This window comes from Salvelinus fontinalis, chromosome 17, assembly GCF_029448725.1.
Source record: "Salvelinus fontinalis isolate EN_2023a chromosome 17, ASM2944872v1, whole genome shotgun sequence".
NCBI classification, from domain to species: Eukaryota; Metazoa; Chordata; class Actinopteri; order Salmoniformes; family Salmonidae; genus Salvelinus; species Salvelinus fontinalis.
In genome coordinates this window covers 45,019,821-45,032,814 of record NC_074681.1, presented here as the reverse complement: position 1 = coordinate 45,032,814, position 12,994 = coordinate 45,019,821, and the positions used below count along the sequence as shown (strand labels likewise).

The 12,994-nt window shown below is 44.1% G+C and overlaps 1 long non-coding RNA gene across 1 annotated transcript in view; it reads left to right on the top strand.

Annotated features, from left to right (window-relative positions):
* LOC129814456 (uncharacterized) overlaps positions 1–12,242 on the top strand; it is a 39,090-nt gene extending 26,848 nt beyond the window's left edge. Inside the window, exons 2-3 of the long non-coding RNA XR_008753262.1 lie at positions 11,100–11,268; positions 11,438–12,242. This is a non-coding gene — a long non-coding RNA (uncharacterized LOC129814456). The remainder of the gene's footprint in view (positions 1–11,099; positions 11,269–11,437) is intronic.
* Positions 12,243–12,994: the final 752 nt, after the last annotated feature.

Here is a 12,994-nt window from a genome sequence, read left to right as displayed (position 1 = left end):
ATGTGGTTAGCTCGTCGATGTTATCGGCGGAGTCTCGGAACGTATTCCAATCGGCACTAGCAAAGCAGTCCTGTAGAATAATCTCTGATTGCGCTGACCATTTCTCAACGGTGCGAGTCGGATGGGGCCACAGTGTCTCCTGACCCTTCCTATCTCAGCCTCCAGTATTTATGCTGCAGTAGTTCATGTTTCGGGGGGCTAGGGTCAGTTTGTTATATCTGGAGTACTTCTCCCGTCTTATCCGGTGTCCTGTGTGAATTTCAGTACGCTCTCTCTAATTCTCTCTTTCTCTCTTTCTTTCTTTCTTTCTTTCTTTCTTTCTTTCTTTCTTTCTTTCTTTCTTTCTTTCTTTCTTTCTTTCTTTCTTTCTTTCTTTCTCTCTCTCTGAAACCACGGCAAGGTGACTTGGAAGATGGACGTGTACAATCAGACCAGCTATGACCGCCATAAGGTTATCAAATTGGCAAAACGATAAAGTGCAGTCACAATTCTCTGGCTCAGACAAGAGATGTATATGGCAGGCAATGTTGCCTCCAAGCTGTGTGCGGCCGTTCACCTCCTCCAGGACTGCCGCGCAGATGAAATGCTAGTCAGTGCAGAAATGCAAGAGATTGAACTTCACTGAGTTTGCCCCATTAGTTTGCACCTTATAGATCAAAATTGGTGTTCAATTGCCTGCATTGAATACCACATAAAGGTGAGCTATATCATAGAAATCTAAATCTATTTCCATGTGAAAATGTTATGGGATTTGCTCCATTGGTTTTGTGGGTAGGCCTACATTATGCTCAAATAGCCACAATACACTATTGGCTACTGTCTAAAATTGAATCAGTACGGCCTCAGTGTCAAGTTGCACAAAATTCTCAGAACTCAAGACCAGAAAAATACATTTAAGCATATTAACCCTATCAAGGCTGCTGGCTCAGACGGCAACCTGCGTCCTCAGAGCATGACCACTCACTTCTGTCATCATGAAGTGCTTTGAGAAGCTAGTTAAGAATCATATCACCTCCACCTTACCCGACACCCTAGACAAAGGGTCTCCAACCCTGTTCCTGGAGAGCTACCATCCTCTAGGTTTTCGCTACAACCCCAGTTGTAACTAACCTGGTTCAGCTTATCATCCAGCTAATTATTAGAATCAGGTGTGCTAGATAAGGGTTGGAGTAAAAACGTACAGGATGGTAGCTCTCCGGAAGAGGGTTGGAGGGCCCTGCCCTAGATCCACTCCAATTTGCATACCGCCCCAACAGATCTACAGAGGATGCAATCGCCATCGCACTGCACACTGCCCTATCCCACGTGGACAAGAGGAATACCTATGTAAGAATGCTGTTCATTGATTACAGCTCAGCCTTCATCACTAAGCTCGGGGCCCTGGGTCCGTGTTTTTTTGCAGAAATGCCTTCTGGAACATATGAACTTTCATGTGCCTTAATAGTAAACTTATGCCATATGTAAATATGAATAGAATTGTTAAATTACCAGCCCAGTTGGTTTAGCCATGGAAAAAGACAGAAACCTTCCCGTGTGTGGGAAAACGTATTCTCTATTTAAAATAAATAATTAATTAATATCAAATCAAACTTTTTGTCACATGCGCCGAATACAACAAGTGTGGAATTTACCATGAAATGCTTACTTACAAGCCCTTAACCAACAGTGCAGTTCATGAAGAGTTAAGAAAATATTTACCAAGTAGACTAAAATAAAAAGTAATAATAAAAAAGTAACACAATAAGAATAACAATAATGAGGTTATATACAGGGGTCACCGGTGCCGAGTTTGTGTGGGGGTGTGTGGGGGTACAGGTTAGTTGAGGTAATTTGTACATGGAGGTGGGGGTGAAGTGACTATGTATAGATAATAAACAGCGAGTGAACAGTGTACAAAAGGGGGGGGTGGTGTGTCAATGTAAATTGTCCGGTGGCGATTTTATTAATTGTTCAGCAGTCTTATGGCTTGGGGTAGAAGCTGTTGAGGAGCCTCTTGGTCCTAGACTTGGCGTTCCATTACAGCTTGCCGTGCGGTAGGAGAGAAAACAGTCTATAACTTGGGTGACTGGAGTCTCTGACTGAAACCTGCCTAAAGATCTGAAGGGGAGTGGGGCGGGTGGATACCACATCCCAAACATAGGAACATTGAGAGAGGTGAGCTTGAACATTTTCAATAGGTTGAAGCCCCTGTTGAGGGTACGCCCAGAGTGTGGCACTCTGAGAAAGAGAGGCCATGCCTGGGGTGACTAGCAGGACTGGGCTAGGTTGATTGGGTGTTTGTAAGTGAGTTAATCCTTAGACACATTCATTAACCGGACAGTTGAGGGCTAAAACAAAAGTCCAGGGCCGTGTCTGGTTTGATCACAGCAGGACTATTGAGGCTGTGTGAGAACAAAAGGCCAGGGTGTAAATAAACTTCTCGCAAGAGTTTCTTGGCCTGGTGAGTAAAATGTAATAACGTGCATTTGCTTCATAGTGTTCTTAGAGGGCATGCCCTGGGTGACCGTTGTTAGATGTTATTGTGAAAGTTTTGTTATACCTGTTCTCTCCCCTGAAGTTGAAGTTAGAAAATATGAAGTAAGGCTGGGACCGCGTTACACAACATGATACGAGGCGCGGGTATTCAGTAGGTAGTTTTGCATTTTTGGATAGACATAGAAGGATCTACACCACAGTAATCGCAGTAGGGGATATTCCTGTTTTGAGGAAACTCCCCTTCTTGGGGCCATTAATTAGACAATATTTTTGGAGATATGATTTTTACTTTGCATATGGAAAGGTTAAGATAAGAATAAAATCATAACTACCAGAATTTCTCCATTTGTTTGTGTGTGTGTTTTCTGTGAGTGAACGAGTGACCAGAAACCACGATGGGAGTACAAGGACGCAAAGGTGACGGCCTACCAGACCCCTTGACGGGACCCCTGAAGATTATGGCAGATAAGTTGGGAAGGGACATTCTGGACCAGGTTCAATTATGGCACAGGGAAGGTGCTTTTCCATTGACCGGGACACTAAGTGTGACACTGTTCGATGAAGTAAGGGAGAGATTGACAAAATATGAGGGAAAGAAGCAGAAGAAAAAGGACAGAATAGAGTGAACTAAGTTCGGAAAGTGGGAGAGAGAGGCAGACAGACATACCCAAAGGCAAGACCCATTCCGGGAAACCCCCCGCCAGAATATCAAAGTTCAGACCGAGGAAGAGGGAAAAGATAGAATAGAAAAGACGATGAGAGGGATTTTCCTCCTCCCTATTCTTCTCCCCCTCAACTCTACCCAGCATTGCCGATGCCTGATGGACTGCCTCCACCACCTCCTCCCCCTCTGCCCCTGGTAGACCTGCCGAACCCTCTGCTGCCAGACCCAGCCATGCCAACTGCGCCGCCTGGCCCTGCTCCTACAACCCCGCCTACACCTGTCCAAGGCTCTCCAGGAGTAGATTTCATGAACCATCTGGCTGCTGGTATCACTAGCATGATGGGAGGGGCATCCCCTACCGCGTCAGCAGGCTGGAAGGACGCAGTTGAAAGTGCTCGTATTAAGGGAAAGGGAAAGAAGGCAAGAAATCCCTTTACCCAGACTGGGACCAAAGGGCCTCCGTGGTAGATGACACCAGCAGCAGCTCCAACTCAAATCAAATTTTATTTGTCACATACACATGACTAGCAGATGTTAATGCGAGTGTAGCGAAATGCTTGTGCTTTCAGTTCCGACAGTGCAGTAATATCTAAGTAATCTAACAATTCCCAGAACTACCTAATACACATATCTAAAGGGGTGAATGAGAATATGTACATGTAAGTATATGGATGAGCGATGGCCGAGCGGCATAGGCAAAGTGCAATAGATGGTATAAAATACAGTATATACATGTGATATGAGTAATGTAAGATATGTAAACATTATTTAAGTGGCATTATTTAGAGTGCATTGTATAAAGTGATTAGTGATCCATTTATTAAAGTGGCCAGTGATTGGATTTCAATGTAGGCAGCAGCCTCTCTGAGTTAGTGATTGCTGTTTAACAGTCTGATAGCCTTGAAATAGAAGCTGTTTTTCAGTTTCTCGGCCCCAGCTTTGATGCACCTGTATTGACCTCGCCTTCTGGATGGTAGCAGGGTGAACAGGCAGTGGGTCGGGTGGTTGATGTCCTTGATGATCTTTTTGGCCTTCCTGTGATCGTGGATGCTGTAGGTGTCCTGGAGGGCAGGTAGTTTGCCCACGGTGATGAGTTGTGCAGACCGCACCACCCTCTGGAGTGCCTAGCGGTTGAGGGCGGTGCAGTTGCCGTACTAGGCTGTGGGTGACAAGCCAAATTTCTTCAGCCTCCTGAGGTTGAAGAGGCGCTGTTGTGCCTTCTTCACCACACTGTCTGTAGTTGGACCATTTCAGTTTGTCTGTGATGTGTACACCGAGGATCTTAACTTTCCACCTTCTCCACTGCTGTCCCTTCGATGTGGATAGGGGGGGTGCTCCCTCTGCTCTTTCCTGAAGTCCACAATCATCTCCTTTGTTTTGTTGACGTTGAGTGAGAGGTTGTTTTCCTGACACCACACTCTGAGTTCCCTCACCTCCTCCCTGTAGGCTGTCTTGTCGTTGTTGATAATCAAGCCCACTACTGTTGTGTCGTCTGTAAACTTGATGATTGAGTTGGTGGCGTGCATGGCTACACAGTCGTGGGTGAACAGGGAGTACAGGAGGGGGCTGAGCATGCACCCTTGTTTGGCCCCAGTGTTGAGGGTCATCGAAGTGGAGATGTTGTTTCCTACCTTCACCACCTGGGGGGCGGCCCGTCAGAAAGTCCAGGACCCAATTGCACAGGGCGAGGTTGAGACATAGGGCCTCCAGCTTGATGATGAGTTTGGAGGGCACAGTGTTGAATGCTGAGCTATAGTCAATGAACAGCATTCTTACATAGGTATTCCTTTTGTCCAGATGGGATAGGGCAGTTTGCAGCGGGATGGCGATTGCGTTGTCTGTGTACCTGTTGGGGCTGTATGCAAACTGAAGTGGGTCTAGGGTGACCGGTAAGGTGCAGGCAATGTATTCCTATGTGGAGAGAAGTCAATGCAAACAGTTTGATATAAACACCTTCTTTTCACTGTTTAGGGGTAATGCCACACGGTCAAGGTTTGCACAGATCGAGAGGACCTCAGAAACGTTCCTGAGGTCGAATTGTGCTTCTCACCCTAACGGTTCTCCCACTGTCACGCAAAAGCACCTGAAATTTAGGGCCAGGCTTCATTTTGGGCCTTCTTTTTTACACGGTCGCTGCACTCAGACCGAGCGAGCTACGGTCAAGCGGGGCATATCGTTGAACTCGGCACAGCCTAGAGATTATGGTAATGCCATTGCAGGCTCTGAGTGTCTTTAAGCACCGCACTTTTTCACTCCATCCTTGCTGTGTGTGTGTGTGTGTGTGTGTGTGAGAGAGAGCTTTTCTTTGACGTATGTTGGGAGAAATGACTGATTTACAGTTCATGAGGGTTGCCTAATGACACATGAAGTTTTGAAAAGATCTGACCTTTTTAACCCTTCGAAACAGCATCTATGACACCATTTTAAGGTACGTCCGGTTGGCACAGGAAGCTGAAAGTGAACACATATCCTCCTTGGGGTAGGCTCTTATGGAATTTTGGGTTTTAAGTATTTATGTTAAGAACTAACATATTTACAGAGGGTTGAATGAGTGTGTGTTATTTCAGAAAATCACAGAAATCTCGCAGAGCTCCGAAACCCACTTAAAAAAGATTTGTCTGAACACGCTGCAACTGGATCTGTAACTTTTTGGGGAAAAAATTATTATTTTTTGAACATCACCAAATGTACATTGTATGATTTCTCTTAAATTACGATAGATAAATGGCTGGTTCTTTTTTTCCTGACACCGTAGGTTCATGTACTTTGCCGTGAAGCGGTCAAATTAGCGCTCTATTTTGGTTTTTGACCTTTAATCCCAGAAAAATGGCCATAACTCAAAGCGTTGAGGCCTCGACGCAATCTTGTTCAGGGCGTTATGCCAAACCTATGCTCACCAAGATTTGTCTGTTCAGTTTAGGAGAAAAGGCCACGTCGTGTTTGGTGATGTTTTGTACATATGCAATATGATTCCATTCGCCCTCTGGTGGGATTTACCGGGACAGCGGAAAAAATGACATTTTTTAAAACATTTTATAAAACGGAAACCGGTTGCCCGAGAGACTTCGTTTGATGATTTGCCGGAAGATTTGGCCCCCGTGCACGGCCCACCGCCGTCCACAAATTTTACAAACATTCGCGAACATCTAGTAAGGGACCGTTCATTTGCAATATGGAGTTTCTCATCAACCATACAGCAAATGTCAATGTTCCCTTCGTGTATGTCAGGCTACTGTAGGGCGTGGCTGCCTGGCTATGCCGAGGTTGTTTAGCGTCACAAGATGGCTATGAATGGACCCCTGAAGGACTGACTTCCCTGACAAAATTGAAACAACTCATGACTACCTCACCCTGTTTGGGACTTCCTGATCATTCTGAACACTTTAACCTCTCTAGGGGGTGTGGGACGCTACCGTCCCACCTGGCCAACATCCGGTGAAATTGCAGAACGCCAAATTCAAAAACAGAAATACTCATAATAAAAATGCATAAAACATACAAGTGTTACACATCGGCTTGAAGATTAACTTCTTGTTAATCCAACCGCTGTGTCAGATTTCAAAAAGGCTTTACCACGAAAGCATACCATGCGATTATCTGAGGACAGTGCCCAGCACACAAAACATTACATACAGTTAAAAGATTTAGATGCACTATTGTAAAGTGGCTGTTCCACTGGATGTCATAAGGTGAATGCACCAATTTGTAAGTCGCTCTGGATAAGAGCGTCTGCTAAATGACTTAAATGTAAATGTAATGTAAGTTACCAGCCAAGTAGTTAGTCACAAAAGTCAGAAATAGCAATAAGAGGAATCACTTACCTTTGGTGATCTTCGTATGGTTGCACTCATGAGCCTCACACAATAAATGTTTGTTTGTTCGATAAAGTCCTTCTTTATCTCCAAAACCTCAGTTTTGTTGGCGCGTTTTGTTCAGTAGTCCAATCCAAATACTATCAGTAGAGTTTTTAGAAACATGTCAAACGATGTTTATAATCAATCCTCAGGTCGTTTTTAGTCATAATAATCAATAATATTTCAACCGGACAATAGCTTCGTCAATATAAAAGAAAAGCAAGAAAGGCACGCTCTCGGTCGGGCGCAGCAAACAGCTCTGGGGACTTCCCACTATCCACTGACTCAGAGTGGTCTTGCTCCCTCATTTTTCAGAATACAAGCCTGATACAATTTCTAAAGACTGTTGACATCTAGTGGAAGCTATAGGAACTGCAACCTAGGTCCTAACCATTGACATACTGTATAGGCAGGCAAGAGAAAAGCACCCACATCAAAAATATCCCACTTCCTGGATGGATTTTACTCAGGTTGTCACCTGCCATATCAGTTCTGTTATATTCTCAGACATTATTTTAACAGTTTTGTTTTCTGTCCAAATCTACCAATTATATGCGTATCCTAGCTTCTGGGCCTGAGTAACAGGCAGTTTACTTTGGGCACGCTTTTCATCCGGAAGTGAAAATAGTGCCCCCTACCCTAGTGAGATTAACCTGTTTGTGTGTGAGAAGAATGGTTCAATGTCATCTGTACTAACACAAGATCATGGGGGGAAACAGAGACTTGTGGGTTACTGCTCTAAGCTCTTGGATAGTGTGGCAAGAATGCTGGTGTACTGTTTGAGAGCTGTGGCTACAGCTACTGAAGCTGTACTCGCCTGTGCTGACATTGTGGCTATGTGTGAACTAACTGTGCATGTACCACATGCTGTTCATGCTCTCATTTCAAATAACATGCGCCGGATACAACAGGTGTAGACCTTACTGTGAAATGCTTACAAGCCCTTAACCAACAATGCCATTTTAAGAAAATCCCCCCCAAAAGTAAGAGATAAGAATAACATATAAGTAAAGATCAGCACTAAATAACAATAGCGGGGCTATATACAGGGGGTACCAGTACAGAGTCAATGTGTCAATGTGCGGGGGGCATCAGTGTTGAGGTAATTGAGGAAATTATGAACATGTAGGTCGAGTTATTAAAGCGGCCATGCATAGATAATAACAGGGTAGCAGCAGCGTGGGGGGGGGGGGGGGGGGGGGGGCAATGCAAATGGTCTGGGTAGCCATTTGATTAGCTGTTCAGGAGTCTTATGGCTTGGGGGTAGAAGCTGTTTATAGCCCTCTTGGACCTATACCTGGCGCTCCAGTACCGCTTGTCATGCACCGCTTGCCGTGCGCTAGCAGAGAGAACAATCGATGACTAGGGTGGCTGGTGTCTTTGACAATTTTATGGGCCTTCCTCTGACACCGCCTATTATATACGTCCTGGATGGCAGGAAGCTTGGCCCCAGTGGTGTACTGGGCCGTTCGCACTACCCTCTGTAGCGCCTTACGGTCAGATGCTGAGCAGTTGCCATACCAGGCGGTGATGTCGAGAGTTGGTGCAGCTGTATGGTGCAGTTGTAGAACCTTGTGAGGATCTGGGGACCCATGCCAAATCTGTACAGGCTCTTGAGGGTCGTGCCCTCTTCACAACTGTCTTGGTATGTTTGCACCATGATAGTTGAAACTCTCAACCCGCTCCACTACAGCCCCGTCGATGTTAATGGGGGCCTGTTCGGCCCACCTTTTCCTGTAGTCCATGATCAGCTCCTTAGTCTTGCTTACATTAAGGGAGAGGTTGTTGTCCTGGCACCACACTGCCAGTTCTCTGACCTTCTCCCTATAGGCCGTCTCATCGTTGTCGGTGATCAGGCCTACCACTGTTGTGTCGTCAGCAAACTTAATGATAGTGTTGGAGTTGTGTTTGGCCATGCAGTCGTTGGGTGAACAGGGAATACAGGAGGGGACTAAGTACATACCCCTGAGGGGCCCCAGTGTTAAGGATCAGCGTGGCAGACTTGTTGTTGCCTATTCTTACCACCTGGGGGAGGCCCGTCAGAATGTCCAGGATCCAGTTGCAAAGGGAGGTGTTAAACTTTGAGGGCACTATGGTGTTGAACGCTGAGCTGTAGTCAATGAATAGCATTCTCACATTGGTGTTCCTTTAGTCCAGGTGGGAAAGGGCAGTGTTGAGTGTTGAGTGCAATAGAGATTGCAATAGAGATTGTACAATAGAGATTGTATCATCTGTTGGGGCGGTATACAAATTGGAGTGGGTCTAGGGTTTCTGGGATGATGGTGTTGATGTGAGCCATGATCAGCCTTTCAAAGCATTTCATGGCTACAGACGTGAGTGCACGGGTCGGTAGTCATTTAAGCAGGTTATCTTAGTGTTGGGCACAGACACTATGGTGGTCTGCTTAAAACATGTTGGTATTACAGACTCGGACAGGGAGAGGTTGAAAATATCAGTGAAGACACTTGCTAGTTGGTCAGTGCATGCTCGCAGTACACGTCCTGGTAATCCGTCTGGCCCTGCGGCCTTGTGAATGTTGACCTGTCTAAAGGTCTTACTCACATTGGCGGCGGAGAGCGTGTTCACACAGTCTTCCAGTACAGCTGGTGCTCTCTTGCATGTTTCAGTGTTATTTGCCTCGAAGCGAGCATAGAAGTAGTTTAGCTCGTCCGATGGGCAGCTCTCGGGCAGCTCTCGTTTCATTAATACCGTTTTCGTTTCACAAAATAATTTTCAAAATCATTGTAATCGTAAAAATGTGAAGAAAAACGAAAAAATCTTAAAGTTAAAATTCAACTAAGGCGAGAGCACCAGACTCTGCCATATGGACACATATAGGCCAATGCAGCAGTAAGCCTATCACTTAATCGTCAACTAAATAAAATACATAGGCCTAAAGTCAACATGTAAAAAAAGTTGAAAATACTTCACATTCTTCTCTCTTCTAGGCCTGTCTGCCTCCCTTTTTATCTGTCTTGACTTGAGCTATTGCTAGGGAAGTGCAACATTGTATGAAATCATCAACTGGGTCGGCCCAAGCTGTCACTAGCGAACTTGCAACATTATATCAACTGTTTTTTTTATATCAACTGTTTTTTATGATGTTTCCAATATATGGAATCATCAGATCATGAAATTTTGCTCTTTCAGACCGAGGCTGGGTGATTATTGAGGCCAGGAGTGTTGGAAAGATTTTTCAAATAATGAGGACTTAATAATGAGGATTTATCATTCACGTGTCATTCATGTAAAAAAACTTTTTTTTTTAAATACAAATTGTTGTCTTACTGTGTGAGGTGAAGAAAATATGACTGACAAGCTCAGCTTACTAGTGGTGAACATGGTGAGTTATGACAATCAGAAATCAGACATTCCAACATTATCAGGGAAGAGAAACCAGACGCATGCTCATTGCTCACATAGAGCACGCCAAACAAAAGACAATGACAACTTTTTCAAAACTTGTAATAGTTATAAAACTAACCCAAAACTTGTTACTCACAAGTGTAGTTGGTTGTGAACTCCATAAACAACTATGTTTCCAATCCAAGAAGAAAAACTGTAACGGACTGTAATTAATACATGCATTAACAGAAATTAATGTAACCAAATGACAGGGGATTAACAGTACATTTACTAGGCCTACTGGTATGGAACGCCGATTGGGTCTTAAAGCACGTGGTCAAAAGGCGATCTTTTTAATGCTACGTGTGTAAAGTAAGCAGGTGCAGACGCTAAATTAACGTGTTCACGCATTAAGTTACCATCTCCATACGCTAAGTTAACGTCTATACATGTCAAATAAGAGCGTGCAAATTTGCTTGCAGGCGGTCCAACGTGCTAAATAAACGGCTACAAGCGGTCCTGCACACGTCAAATTAACACCTTCAGCTGCTAAATATACACCTACACACGCTGACCTAACACGTTGTTTAATATGCGAATTTTACCAGACAATTTCCCTAGCTCCTCCTTTCATTAAATTGGTGTACGGTCAGTCAATTTGTGACAGCTACAATAAAGTTAAAGTGTTTTTGGAATGAGGGGGGTGGGCGGTGTCACAATACATTAAGTAGCCTAAACGCAGTGTTGTATTATTGTTACAGCCAGTTCCGGTTACCGGGCTCCTCGGACATGGGGAGGAGCTAGAGGTGCACCTTGTTATGTCATCACTCAAGAGCAACGGAGGTTTCTGATGTCCTGTGCCTTCAGTGTGTCTCAAATGATAGATATTCTACTACATGTGTCCCGATCGACAGTCAACTGTCGTCTAAGGTCAGTTGTGATTGGGAGTAATGCTATAAACTACAGACTTTAGATGCATGGTTTCCAGTTTCTTACCAATCAAACCATTTAGAATGACTACAATCAAGACAGGACTTTAAAATGACTATGATGATATACATTACCTCATCCCTGACCATTGTTACTCTTTTTTTCCCAGACACTCAATCTGTCACATGCACCGTTGGCTCTGGATGAAAAGATTAAGGACTTGGTGGCTGGGAACGACAAACATGGACCGGAGGCTGTTCGAGCACAATTAAGGGCTCCGGGCGCAGAGTCGCAGAGTGAGTGACAGCATGCTTCGTGTTAACCCAAGGGCGGCTGCCCTCAGAGCAATGACGCAGAGGCTGCATAGAAGGTCATACCGTGTTGCTGGACCAAACTCGAAATGGCACCTTGATGGAAACCACAAACTGATAAGGTTTGTGATAGACACAAATATCTTTATTACTGGTGAGAAGTTGTTCTTTGTAACATCTCAAATCGGTCATCAACAACTTGTTCATCAACAACTAACAGTTCAGTTTAGCAAGCAACGCCCCTTGATACCATTGATATCATGTGGATAATAATTGTTTTATTGTGTTTCTGCTACTTCTGTGATTGATAGAATATCTGCATCATGAAATGAACAAACATGCTTATATTGAGGACATATGGAGGTGTAAGGTTCTGCTTTTCTATTCTTAATCAACCTTGTGTTCTTTTTCTTTGTGTTCTTGAACATAGTCCTGTTTCTTTGTGTTCTGGAATGTAGTCCTGTCTTTAATTTTTGTTCATTGATTTCGCCTGTGTTCTTTTCTCACCTGGTCTCATCAGCTCCCTATTTAGTTAAGTTCTTTCTGTTTGTATGGTTGTGAGGTATTGTTTGTTTTTGACTGCCTACCTGTGTTTGACCATTGCCTGCCTGTGACTACAAATCCTGCCTTCTGTGAAGGCTTAATAAAAATCTGCCGGGCTCTGCGCAGGAATCTACACCTTTTTCTCCCTGCGTATTCATTACAGGACGCAAAAGCAATTGGAGCAAAGTATTTGTGCCTAAGTGTGAACAACAGGAGAGTCTGTCCTCTTGACTCATCAAGATAAACTTGGTTATTTTTCCAATTGAAGTAGATATTGTAATCACATCCAAATAACTTCACAGATCTTCGTTGTAAAGGGTTTAAACACTGTTTCCCATAAACAATTAACTTCTTTGGTATAAGGGGCAGCATTTTCACTTTTGGATGAATTTCGTGCCCATAGTGAACTGCCTCCTACTCTGTCCCACATGCTAATATATGCATATTACTATTACTATTGGATAGAAAACACTCTGAAGTTTCTAAAACTGTTTGAATGGTGTCTGTGAGTATAACAGAACTCACATGGCAGGCAAAAACCTGAGAAAAAATCCAAACAGGAAGTGAAAATTCTGAGAGTGGTCGTTGTTAAAGTCATCGCCTATTCAATTTTGTGTAATATATGGATCTGTTTGCACTTCATACGCCTTCCACTAGATGTCAACAGTCAGTAGAACTTGGAATGAAGCGTATGCTGTGTTGTGGAACCGGATGGGAGGGGAATGAGTCAGTGGTCTGGCAGATTGCCAGTTCTTGGTCACGCGCTTTCCTCATGATATCGTCATGCGTTCCATTACTTATAGAGACTGAAAAGAATGTTGGAACATTATTGGATATATATGATAACAACATCCTGAAGATTGATTCTCTAC